Source organism: Topomyia yanbarensis, chromosome 2 (assembly GCF_030247195.1).
Source record: "Topomyia yanbarensis strain Yona2022 chromosome 2, ASM3024719v1, whole genome shotgun sequence".
Lineage (NCBI taxonomy): Eukaryota > Metazoa > Arthropoda > Insecta > Diptera > Culicidae > Topomyia > Topomyia yanbarensis.
Window position 1 is genome coordinate 378159071 of NC_080671.1, and position 13175 is coordinate 378172245.

Sequence of the window (13175 nt, forward strand, 5' to 3'; positions counted from 1 at the left end):
AAATTCGGCCAACCTACCCCAATGCATATTTTCAAGAACAATCACGATTTCCATAAACAGAAGTAAGGTTACAATGTAAACCGTTAGACCATTTTATTGGCTTTGTAATACTTTTTTCAGCGGTACCACGTTTTGTAAAATGTAATTTGTTTCGTATTACATACATTACTTTACAAAAACAGAAATTTACTCGCCATTGCCGAAAAAGAGCAAACGCGCTCCTGTACAAACCATATCGCCAAAACGCCTGAAATTATGTTTGTAAATGGACGACCCAATACCCCACCAAAATCGCTATAGATTTCGCTACTGTGGGTAATAACCTTTTCATTAGTCACTCGGCCAACCAGCCTTGGTCTCCTCTACAGTTAATTTTTTGAACAGTACTTTACACAGTGAATAACAAGACACAAATTTTACTAGATATTCGATAAACAGTTACGTTAAACAATAGGTTCAGGACCAGTACAATAATTTTTGGGACGCTTCTTAGGCGGACTTCGACTTATTATTATGACTTATGCATGGCGCATGATTTCTAACAATACCGAGACTATATTACAAAACACAATAAATCAATCACTATCTAGGGATATTTTGATTGCAATATGTACAAAAACTCGAATGTCATATGAGCGTACCGCGTCGTATTCCAATCGTTCCAAAACTTTTATACGGACATTGTTGAAGTTGATTCATCTGAGATAACAGTTCATCTTAAGGTTACACAGAGAATGGGCAAAAATCAAAAACGAAAAAAGCAGTTTTTTCCACACCGTATGTTAGATCTTCATAAAAATCAATCAGCTTATGTAGAATCTTGCTACAGTACTACTGATTGATTTTTATGAAGATCTAACATACGGTGTGGAAAAAACTGCTTTTTTCGTTTTCGATTTTCGCCCATTCTCTGTTCAACCTTAAGCTTGTACTACTAATACTAATACTCTATAACCCCAACAATATGGTTATTTTCGGAATGGGGTTCACGAGTACATGACGGAATTCGATGTTTGAAGCCACTTTGAAATCAAAAATGGCGAATTCGGTTTAGATAAATTCTCTATAACCTCTGATAAAATCTAGCTTCCACTATATTGCTCAACCACATGTTCCCATGTTGGATTTCAAAATAGCGCGAAACATCAATTTTTATTATTAACATGTCAAAGCTAGTTTCGAAATATTCATATTGTTAGGGTTTTCAAGAATATTGCTGAACTGCTCGCAGCCCGTTCGTTTAAAAGTCTAGCTCGCCAAAAAAAATTCATTCTCCAAAATATAGTCCATTCGTCACAAAAACCCTTTTCGCCAAAAAAAAAAGTCCGTCCGCAAAAAAAAGCTCGTTCCCCAAAAAAAGTCCGTTTGCTAAAAATAAATCCGTTCGCCAAAAAAAACCCCGTTTGACCAAGAAAGCCCTTTCGGCCAAAAAAGCCCGTTCGGCAAAAAAAACCCATTCGGCTGAAAAAATCTCGTTAGGCCTAAAATATCCCATTCAGCCGGCTCGACCAAAAAAAGCCTGTTCGGCCAAAAAAATCTCTTCAGCAAAAAAAAGCGCAATATGCCGAAAAAGCCAGTTGCGCGAAAAAAACCCGTTCGACCTATAAAGCCCGTTCGGACAAAAAAGCCCGTTCTCCCAAAAAATCTGTTTCGTAAAAAAAGCAAAAAAATCTCCTACGGCCAAAAAAGACCATTCGGTCAAAAAAGCCGGCTCGGTTAAAAAGCCCGTTCGGACAAAAAAGCTCGTTCGGCAAAAAAAACTGCTCGGCTGGAAATGTCCGTTCGATCAAAAACCCCACTTGGCCAAAAAACCCGTTCGGCCAAAAAATCTCTCTCGACCAAACAATCCCGTTAGGCCAAAAAAGCTCGTTCGGCTAAAAATGTCGGTTCGGTTAAAAAGCCCGTTCGTTAAAAAAATACCTGAGGGGCCCAAAAAAGGCCGTCTGCCAAAAAAACTTCGTTTGGCCAAAAAAACCGTTTGACCAAATGATCCGTTCGACCAAAAAGAACCCGTTCGGTCAAGAAAGCCCGTTCGTCCAAAAAAATCTGTTTGGCCAAAAAATGCCCGCTTCGCCGAAAAAGCCCGCTCGACAAAAAATCTCGTTCGGCCAAAAATGCCTGTTCGGCCAAAAAGCCCGTTCGGCCAAAAAAACTGTTTGGCCTAAAAAAGCCGGCTCGGCTGAAAAAGTCCGTTCGGCCAAAAAAAGCCCGCCCATCAAAAAAATCCCGTCCAGCCAAAAAAGCTCGTTTGGCCAAAAGAGCCCGCTCGGTCAAAATTATCCTGCTCGTCCAACAAAGTCAAAAAAGCATGTTCTTCCAAAAAATCCAAAAAAACCGCTTGGCCAAAAAAACATTTCGGTTAAATGGCCCGTTTGTCCAAAAAACATGTTCGGTAAAAAAAACCCGTTCTGCTAAAATAGTACGTTTCGCTAAAAAAACCCGTTCGGCTTGAAAAGCCCGTTCGGTAAAAAGCCGGTTTGGCCTAAAAAGCCCATTCGGCCTAAAAAGCGCATTCGTCCAAAAAAATCTGGTTGCCCAAAAAAGTCCGCTTAGCTGAAAAGGTCCGTTCGGCCAAAATCCCACTTGGTCAAAAAGCCCATTCGGTCAAATAGGCTCGTTCTGTCGAAAAAGCCGGTTCGGTTAAAAAAGCCCGTTCGGCCAAAAAAGCCCCATCGGCTAAAAAACTTCGGCTTAAAAAAGCCCGCTCAGCTGAAAAGATCCGTTCGGCCAAAAAATTCACTTAGTCCATAAGCCCATTCGACCAAAAAACCCACCCATCCAAAAAATCCCGTTCGGCCAAAAAAGCTCATTCGGCAACAAAAGCCTGTTCAGCCAAAATTATCCCGTTCGGACAAAAAAGCCGGTTCGGTTAAAAAAGCTGGTTCGGTTAAAAAAGCCCGTCCGTCCAAAAGAATCCTGAGAGGCCAAAATAGCGTACGCCCAAAAACCCCCGTTCGGCCAAAAAACAGTTTGCTCAAATGTCCCGTTTGCCCGGTCAAAAAAGCTCGTTCTGCCATAAAAGTCGCCACAAAAACCCGTTCGGCCAAGAAAGCCCTTTCGGCCAAAAAGTTCGGGCAGAAAAGCCCGTTCGTCTAAAACAGAGGCCGTTCAGCAAAAAACCCATTCGGCTGAAAAAAGCTCGTTCGGTCTAAAATATCCCGTTCGGCCTTAAATATCCTATTCAGCCGGCCCCACCAAAAAAGCCTATTCGGCAAAAAAACCTGTTCGGCCAAAAAAGCCCGTTCTGCAAAAAAGCCAGTTGCGCCAAAAAACCCGTTCGGCCTAAAATCCCGTTCGGTCAAAAAAGTCGGCTTGGTTAAAAAGCCCGTTCGGACATAAAAGCCCGTTCGGCCAAAAAAAATGCTCTGCTGAAAAAGTCCGTTCGGCCAAAAAACCCACTTGGCCAAAAAATCCATTTCGGCTAAAAAACTCGTCCGGCCAAAAAAGCCTGCTCGGCCAAAAAAGCCGGTTCGGTTTAAATGCCCGTTCGTCCAAAAAATACCTGAGGGGCCAAAAAAAACCGTTCGGCTAAAAAACCGTTCGACCAAACTGTCCGTTCGGCCAAAAAAAACCTGTTCGGTCAAAAATGGCCGTTCTACTAAAAAAGTGTCGCTAAAAACCCGTTCGGTAAAAAGCCGGTTTGGCCAAAAAAGCCCATTCGGCCAAAAATGCCCGTTCGTCCAAAAAATCTGTTTGGCCAAGAAAAGCCCGCTTGTCTGAAAAGGTCCGTTTGGCCAAAATCCCACTTGGCCAAAAAGACCATTGGGCAAAAAGCCTGCCCATTCAAAAAATCCCATTCGGCCAAAAAAGCCCGTTCGATTAAAAAAGCCCGTTCGTCCAAAAAAATCCTGAAAGGCCAAAATAGCGCTTACGCCCAAAAACCCCCGTTCGGCCAAAAAACCGTTTGACCAAAAAAACCAGTTTGCTCGAATGGTCCGTTTGTCCAAAAAAAAACCCGTTCGGTAAAAAAGCCCGTTCTGTCAAAAAAGTCTGTTCGGCCAAAAAAAACCCACTTGGCCAACCGTTCGGCCAATTGGCACGTTCGGCAAAAAACCCGTTCGACCCAAAAAAAAACCGCTCGGTAAAATGGGTATCTATAAATCTGTCCTCGAAGACGTTTCTGCGACATCCGTTGAACGTTAAACTGCATTGAGCTTCCCTAGTAACAATTGAGGTTTTATGGTAGTTTTATAGCCACTCATAAAACATAGATGGCACTTGTAGCATGGTATAAAACTTAAATTGCTACTTGGGTTTATGTCCTGAACTTCAAGGAGCCTAGTGGGGAAAAATCATCAATCTGTTGACCACTACCGGCTGGCGGTCGATCGGGCGTCGCTCAAAACGACGTGTTTTTTTATATATGCATGTCACAGACCGTCTTTTGTTTCACCCGTTTCTGTTTCGTTCGTTTGTGTTGATCGAATAATGGAAAGCAGGAATGAATCCTATTGAAAAATACATAAAATGAATAAAGCGAAAAAAAAAATCAATAAAAGTAATTAATAATAAAATAATGAAATAATAAAATGAGTAAACTGAACAAATCTATTTTATTGGATGCATTGGCATAAGTAAATTAGAGAATAAAAAGAACAAAATAAATAAAATAGACCAAATGAATAAATGAACAAAATGTATAACATAAATAAAATGTAGTAATACAATGAGGAAAAAACAATAAAACGCAAAATAATAAAACTAATAAATCGCAATAAATGCATAAATTGAATCAAATGAGTTAAAAAAACAAACGAAGAAAGAAAGTTTTTTTTATTTTGATTATAGAGGTTTTAGCCTTAGGGTCATTCGTCTCTTTCCGGGTTAGAGAAATCTCTTTTGGAAAAATTTCTAACTCTATGTGCGGGGTTGGGAATCGAACCCAGGTGAGCTGTTTACAAGGTAATCGATTTACCAACTACGCTATGCCCGTCCTCAAAGTCAAATAATGATTGACACAAATAAAATTAACATTTTGGAAAAAAAAACGTATATTAATCAAATGTAAATAATAATTGAATAGAAAGAAAAGAACCAAATGTTCAAAGTGAATTATATTAAATGATATTGATATATTATTAAATGAATGAATAAGAAAAATAGCATTCACTTATATTTAAGGTTGATAAAATATTACAATATTAAATTAATAAAACTAGAAAAATTACCAAAGTTTATAAAATAATAAAAAATATATTTATGATGCATGAATATATATTTATAGTGTATAAAGGCAAATCACTGCCATGAATATAACAATTATAATCTTTTAAATGCACGAAAAATTAAATATGCAATTGAAATAAATGAAACGTGCAAAATGGATATTTTACACAAAATGAATAAAGTGAAAAAATGGATAAAATGAATAGTGTGAACGAAATGCAAAAATAACAAAATAAATTATATGAAGTAAAAAAATTGGAAAAATGTATGAATTGACTGAAATTACCAAATTATTAGAAAGAGAAAAATAAATTAAATGATTAAAACTAATAAATTCAAGGATATAATTATTAATTTGAATGAAATGATCGAATTGGATGGAATGAATGAAATAATTAATGAATCCAGAATTATACTTGTAGTAAAATAAATACAATTAATAAAATAATAAAATGAATCCAATGAATAAATTAAATATAGTGAATAAATAAATTTAAAAGAATAAACTATTTAAATAAATCAAATAAATGAAATAAATTTAACGAATATAAGGCATTAAGTAACTAAAATTAACAAAAATGAATTGGGGGAAAATAATGAAAATTAAGGAAATAAAAGAAATAAATAAACGGAATAACTAGAATCTGAGGAACATCCTGAAATATTTCGGTAAACCCTGCTATTTAAAGGTCGCTTTACCAGCAACTGACGAAGTGGCTAGACAAACAATATCTACTTTTTCATTTCAATTGTTTTCTCACCTTTCCGCTCTCGGTTTGCTTTTTTTTGTTAAAGTCGTTAAAATTTATCTGTTGTTTTAACTTTATAGAAAAGGCTTATTTAATTATCAGAGAACTAGAACTTTCACTTTGTTTTAAAATTAAAAGATGTTTTTTGGTCACAGATTTCTGGCAAAAATGAATATTTTTGCAGAAAGTGGCCTACGTTTCGAAAGAAGCCTTTTCTTCTTAAGGGTTTGAATATAAATTAGTTATAGTTATCTTTTGCAAGAAATTAAAAAAAAAATTAATATGTAGGATGATATCGAAATGTCTTCCTAGTTTAGAGTTAGTCTCACAATTGCGCTGCTTAGTATAATGTAACTTGAAAATAATTTTGAATTGTGAGCTTCTAGTTTTAAGAAATTTTAAGCTTGAAAAGTAACACAAGCGTCTTATAAATTAAAAGACTGTACATTCTGCATTATGCGCTGACGGTATTATACTAAATTGAAAAATCTGGTGTAGACAAACCTTTTTTTCTTCTGAAAGGATATGTACAGTATTGTTCTCAATAACTTTGTTAACGACATCAAGTTCAAACATTTCACCCGTCTGAAAACCACTGTTATGGGAGAATACGGTCACATACAGACTGGCGATCGCTGCCTTGAACTTACTTGCCATGACGTCTAGAGACGAATAATTAAACTGCACGACTGAACAATAGCGCTAGAGCTGCTTGTTTTCGAGAACGCCTAGATTACACTGCTACGGTTAACTGAGTGTAAATGAGTATATCCGTTATCAAATTAATTGAATTTTCCCGACAGTTTATAGCAACACGTTCTCCTTTTGCATAATTCATCATTCTAAATACCAAACCATTTAATTTCGGCATCAACTTGACAGGTTGTCGTAGCATACACACACCCACACCATATTCTAAAATAATACAACCCAAAGTTTTGTGGAAGAAGAACGTGCTCCAACACGAATCCGTACGAACCGTTGTCAGCCGAAAAGTAAACTTTCGTTCAGTTATTCTTTAATTTCACGCTCCACAGGACCGCGTGGTACCGGCAATGTGTCACAGGTTTGACGATGATGAAAATTGAACGTTCAATCGGGGGGACAGCCCAAAAGTCACTTTGTTTCCTATTAAAACGCATGTTAAACCATTTTCCCCCTTTCTCCGCCGGTGGTGGTGGTGGGAGTGGAAAGCAGGATTCAAACGGTGCGAAAAAGAGTTACCACCCCATTCACTTTTATTGAGCTTTTTAAAGGGGGATAGACTGAGATCCGTTATCAGATAAGCCCTTCTTTGCTAGGCAGCAGGGTGGGTGGGAAGAAAGCAAAAATCTCTTTCAATTTACTTCCAATATCCTGAGTAGATGCTAGCAACCTGTCCTCCCACGGCTTTTACGCCCGACAGACGACGGCGACGGTTTCCAGGAATATACACAGGATGTTTCAATGTGTCTGGGACTGAGCTTGCGAGGGTTTTACGCGTGGCAGTTGTATGTGGGTGGCTGACTGGCGCTCTTTTGGGTTGGGTGACCGTTTTCCCTTTCATTACACTGAGTTGGCACTGCTTGCATCCGAACATACAGACAGCTTCACTTCAGTTCACTTAAATCTACTTTGGTTGTTTGTGATACTTTCAGCTTTTTCATTCAAGCGAACACAACCGTCGGAGATGTGATTTCTCGACGAGTGAAAGGTATTTTGGGCACACAAAACGATTGGAATATAATTTCATCTATTTGGTTGGAGAAGAATAAAGCCATAGGGGATGTGTATGGTAAGTGCGTTCAATAGATGCACGCAGGAAACGATATGCCTATCTCTATTTCTTTGCACATACTCCAGACGCCATCGAAAATCTACTCGCTGATCGGAAAAATAGCTGAAATTATTTTTTCGAGAACTGAAATTAATCTTCGAGTGTATCAAGTGCCTGTCACTTAAACATGTCCGTCCAATCTACGACTCGTCGTGTGCGGAATGAAAGGACGAGACCCCTCCATATCCCATATATTACGTTGCAGCGAGGCTTAAATCACGTGCGGCAATTGTTTATGTGATGGAACCAACGCAGCGCCGCCACCGGGATTAACCTCGTCTCCCAATCGGACTGACGGGTGTCATTCAAAACTGACCACACTGTGGATGGGACAGATGCGTCCCACTGACCGATCAACCCGAATAACAAAGCCTGACACAGCTCGAAATACATTGTGTCAAATTAAACCCTATCATGTGTACATGTTGTATGCTCAAACGGCACACGACCAGTGTCAATATCTGAAATCCTGTGGCACCGACCGGGGCACGACGGGTAAACGGGGAGACCGGTCGCCGGAGAGGTTTATGAGAACGAATTAATAAAACCTTCATTTACCAAATAAACTCCCATAGTGATTTTCGGAACAGGAACAGGGGAGAGTATCATCTTCCCTAAATGAAGTCGTTTAATGATATTTCGAATGTCATGGTGTGTGGCTTCAGTTCGGTGCTCGCTGATGGCGACATTTGGTTACCTAGCTATTACCGATTCACATATTTGTCGAATGCCGGGTTCATGGATTTTCAGACCGGAGTAGACCCTTTCTCCCCACAGTCGATTACAGTTATTTCGCATCCAGACAGCATCCATATGGTTTCAGATGAGGGTTATAACTACGGAGTGGTAGACTGCGCGAGGGTCAACGGCGAGGGATTCCAGGGAAGAGGAGGTTTCAAACGGTAACATGAACTGTGATGAGTTTTTGGATTGCGGTTGTTTGGAACTTGTAGACCTGACAGAATTTATAGGGATTCCTTCGTTAGTGGTAAACGATTTTTCCTACAATAAATACCCTGAACTGAGTCCATGACTGTATTGTTTACAGGAATGGAAAAAAGCAATTGAAAAGAAAAAGGATTCAAACTGGTTTTACCCTAGGACAGATAGCAGCATTTGATTAAATTAGCGAAATTTTCATCAACATATTGAAAGTAGCTAGTAACGTCCTTCTTTATCGATATGTTAGTTTGACACCAAGATATATTTCGACCTTCATTTCATTTATTGAAACCTTTGCTTATGTTTTAAAAAAGTTTGTTTATTAACAGAAATGACCTTGTGTGGGCAGCCTTTAATACATAATATAATATTGCCAATATAGTTACCGAATTTGGATTACTGCTCGGACGCACGAGGGTATCCACATATATTTTCCCAAAAAAAGTTACTTTGAAGTCCGCTTTAAATAATATCTGTGGCCGCGCTGAACTTCTTTTGTTTTAAACATCCATTAATTCCTCGCGCATATTTGCTATGACACACGCAGATTTCAATCTATCGGCAACAATTTTCAAAAACCTGACAGCGATAAAAATACAGTGTAAAAAATACACTCTAAACTACTTTTACCCAAATTTTCAAGAGAAAATATCCTATGGGTAATTTTCTACAGCGTTTTTTCCGTGATGCAATTTGGTGTGGGGCACCCTTTAATAGCGTTTTTCTCGAACCCGCGTTATTCATATTTGGCGAACATGTTAACTCAAATACTAATCAACGAATTGACTTGTTTATTTTTATAAGAATGCATAATATGTGTAGCCTGTCGATGAATCACAGAAAACTGAATAAAAAAAATATTTTTCCTATTATTTTGAAGAAAAGTTAGCTAGTTTTATTGTAAAATATGAGATTTTTCGGTTTTTATGGCGCCATTTTCCGAAACTCGAACTTTTTTCTATTTTTTGTGGTTCATCGACTAACTATACGTCTAAGCTTTACAAAACTAATTGAATTTGCCGTATCAGACAATTTTATCGAGAGTTATCTTGTTCACTGCGACGCTCCTCGACGTGGAAATGGTTGGACGTCTACTCTTGGAACGCTCGTACGTGTGGCTATGTGTGACTGAAAATATTTTTTTCGTACACAATGAATGTTTAAATAAATTTGAACATTACAAAAAAGATCCATTGTTACCTGGCATTCAAAATCGTAAAGCAAAATAACCTTTGGTTTGAGCACTTTTCACCAGACGACTTATTGATGTTTCATTTGCTCATCTGAAACTGTCGCATCGTGTCCTTATTCCGAATTCAATCGGTTTTACCATATGGGAATACATGCTAAGAAAGTTGGGATCTGTGTTTTATCACATTTGGTTAAAATTTAGGATGAAAGTATGCGCGCGTGACATTGACAGTATGTCCATAAATTTTTAAGTACAGTTAATGCTTATTTTGGGCCGCTCAAAATTATTTCATATTTTTTTTACGAAAAAATCGATATATTTTAGTTGCTGTCCCCGTTTGTTTTCCACTCTTGATTTCTTTTCTTTGCGAAATTTATCGGTATTTTTCCATTTGGAATTTTGTCATCCACGAAAATAATGTTTGAATTAAGTAAACGTGTTTTAGGTACCCAATGAGTCCCCAGGTGGCCAGGCGACTAGTGATTCCTGAAATCTGGAATCGCACGCGAGCTCCAGAACAATTTCGAATCCCTATCCTTACTAACAATCTCCCTCCATCCTTGATACTTGTGGAGTGCACAGCAGCATATACGGTCGCCAGTAAAAGCATGTGTCGGACTAACATTCCTGCCTTTTCCTGCAGTGATCAATGCTTGGGTCAGGCGGCGCTGTTACTGATTATTTCCAGTACTGATCAATAAAGAAGTTTGGAGTAAATGAACGGGTGTTCAATAAAAAATGAGAATTTTTTCAGTCATGTAGTTAAAAAACAAAAAAAAAATGAACGAAATCAGTTTTTTTTTTTTAAATATAATGTTTATTGTTCAAAAAACAAAACGTAAATGAATATTGGAGAAGGGGCCATGGTCAACCGTACGACGCAACTTAGTCGCGATGCTCTCACAAGAGCGCTGGGCGGCACTGACGTCCATCTTCCAGATACAATTCCGGATCCTGGTGGTCAACTGCTTCGTATTCTCAGCCCGCCAATTATTTTTGTACACTAGGGCAATGAGGAAACCGAAAAAATCCTCAATGGGACGGCACTGGCACAAGTTGGTCGGATTCATTTCTTTCGGCACGTACGGTACCTTTTTCTGCTCAAGATACTCCAGCGTCTTCTTGGCGTAATATGAAAACGCCTTGTCCGGTCAGAAGACTTACTTCCCATCCGGATGATGCTCCTTTAAGAATGGCAGAAGCATTTTCTCAAGACACTCCTCCTGGTACACTTGTTGATTGATGGCCTGACCGCTCGGCTTGAAGCACGACTTTGAAATCCCTCTGTCCTATATGACGATGTACAGCATAACTTTTTTTTTTCAAATTAATGCTTAACCCTCCGGAAGTCGCGTTTATGGCTCACTGAACGAGCAGCCGCTGGTGCCCTACGACAATTTCGCTGGATTTTCAGAGCAGCTTGCACTCAGTGTACTAGCGCAAGTGCCGGGAGGTTAAGCTTATATTTTACTTCGGGGTGTGGCCGACTTGTCGCTGGAATAGTAGCTGTCATTTCCTGGAATGTGGGTCTTCGAGAGCGGAAAGTAATTTTCGTCGACTAGCACGAACGACGCCCCGCGGTAGTTCTTCGCCATCCACCTTACCGTACCTTATCGTTCAGGCTAGAGCCTTGTTGTCTCTTGCTATATGCAGAAGCCATCTCCACTCCACTCGGTCCATTGCAGCTTGTCGCTAGCCTCGCAGTCTTCGAAGGGTCCGCAGGTCGTCCTCTATCTGGTCGATCCACCGTGCTCGCTGTGCGTCCCATCTTCTTGTTTCTGTAGGGTCGCCCTCAAGAACCATCTTCACCGAGTCGTCGTCCGACATTCTTATGACGTGTCCAGCTCACCGCAAACGTCCTATTTTTGCGGTATGCGCGATGGATGGTTCTTCGTGCAGCTGATGCAACTCATGGATCATTCACCTGCGCCACGTTTCGTCTTCCATCTGCATGCTACCATAGCTGGTACTCTAGGGGCGCGTTGGTCCCCCACGAGCATAGTCCAGGTCTCGTGGTCGTAGAAGACCACCGGGATAATCAGCGTCTTGTAGATAATCAACTTCATGCGGCGGCGAATGTTGTTCGACCGGAGCGTCCTCTGGAGTCCAAAGTAGGCACGATTTCCCGCCACTGAATTTCTCTGCTGGTATCATTGTCGGTGGTTATCAGTGAGCCCAAATACACGAATTCGGCTGGTTTCAGCCTTGCAGACTGATGTATGTTTCCGACATTGCCTCAAAGTTCCGTGTCATTATGTCAATGTCGTCGGCGAAGCCAAAAAGCTGGACGGACTTCCTGAAGATCGTGCCACTCGTGTTTATCCCCGCTCTCCTTATTACACCTTCTAACGCAACGTCGTCATCACGTCGGCACTGCGATTTCACGATCGCTATCTGCTCGACCGTGTACTCTGGGGACCGAGTCTTCTTCCGACAAATGATGCCCTCCATCTTGAGGCTATCGTGTCCTGCGTCGGGGTTCTTGAGCCATTACTTTTAATTTTAGAAAACGGCGACCTAGTTTGGAAAAAGACGTAGCGCTAACTATCCAGCTAGCAATGTTATTTCATCTAAACTTTTTCCGCGACGGCCGTAGCGATGGCACCTCGAACACGTCTTACACTTTCTGTCGCCCAAGTCCAACTATACCAACTATGCTCTCCTCGTAGCCTCCTAGATAACTCCAACTCCCACTCACTATCTCTATAACTCTCCCTATTTCCGTTTCATTTTCCGCACGAATCTACGGAATATTTCACATAAACCCTACGATCTGATTCACACCACTTCTTTACCGACCGCCCACTACAAATTCACCGTTGCTCCTACGCTAACTTATTACTGTTCACGAATCTTAAAAAAATTGAGTTACATTACGGTAAAAGCTACAACCTGATGTCTTTCGACGTGAAACTACGTCTTTGTTTTCAATATGTGGGTGTACTTTTCAATTTCAACAACAATGGTATATAACGAAAAGTGGATAGAGTTTAAATGCTTATAATTCGCAAATAGATTTTTGATAACATGGCATTACTTATTTTGATAATGTATAACATAGTCAAAAAACCACGCATTTTCACACGGAAGGTAGCGCTTCCCTAGTCTGGCACGATAGATTTATGTTCCTAGTGCGTTACGCTTCTATGAATGCGTCATTATCGACTATTAATTGAATAGAATTTGTCGGACAAACTCAGTTGTCTGTAGAACGGCAGGCAGAGCACTGCGCTGAGTGCTTTCTCATCCATTGTACCAGACTGATAAGTCCGCTACACTGGCTGTGGAGGTAAACTGCGTAATTCCTTTC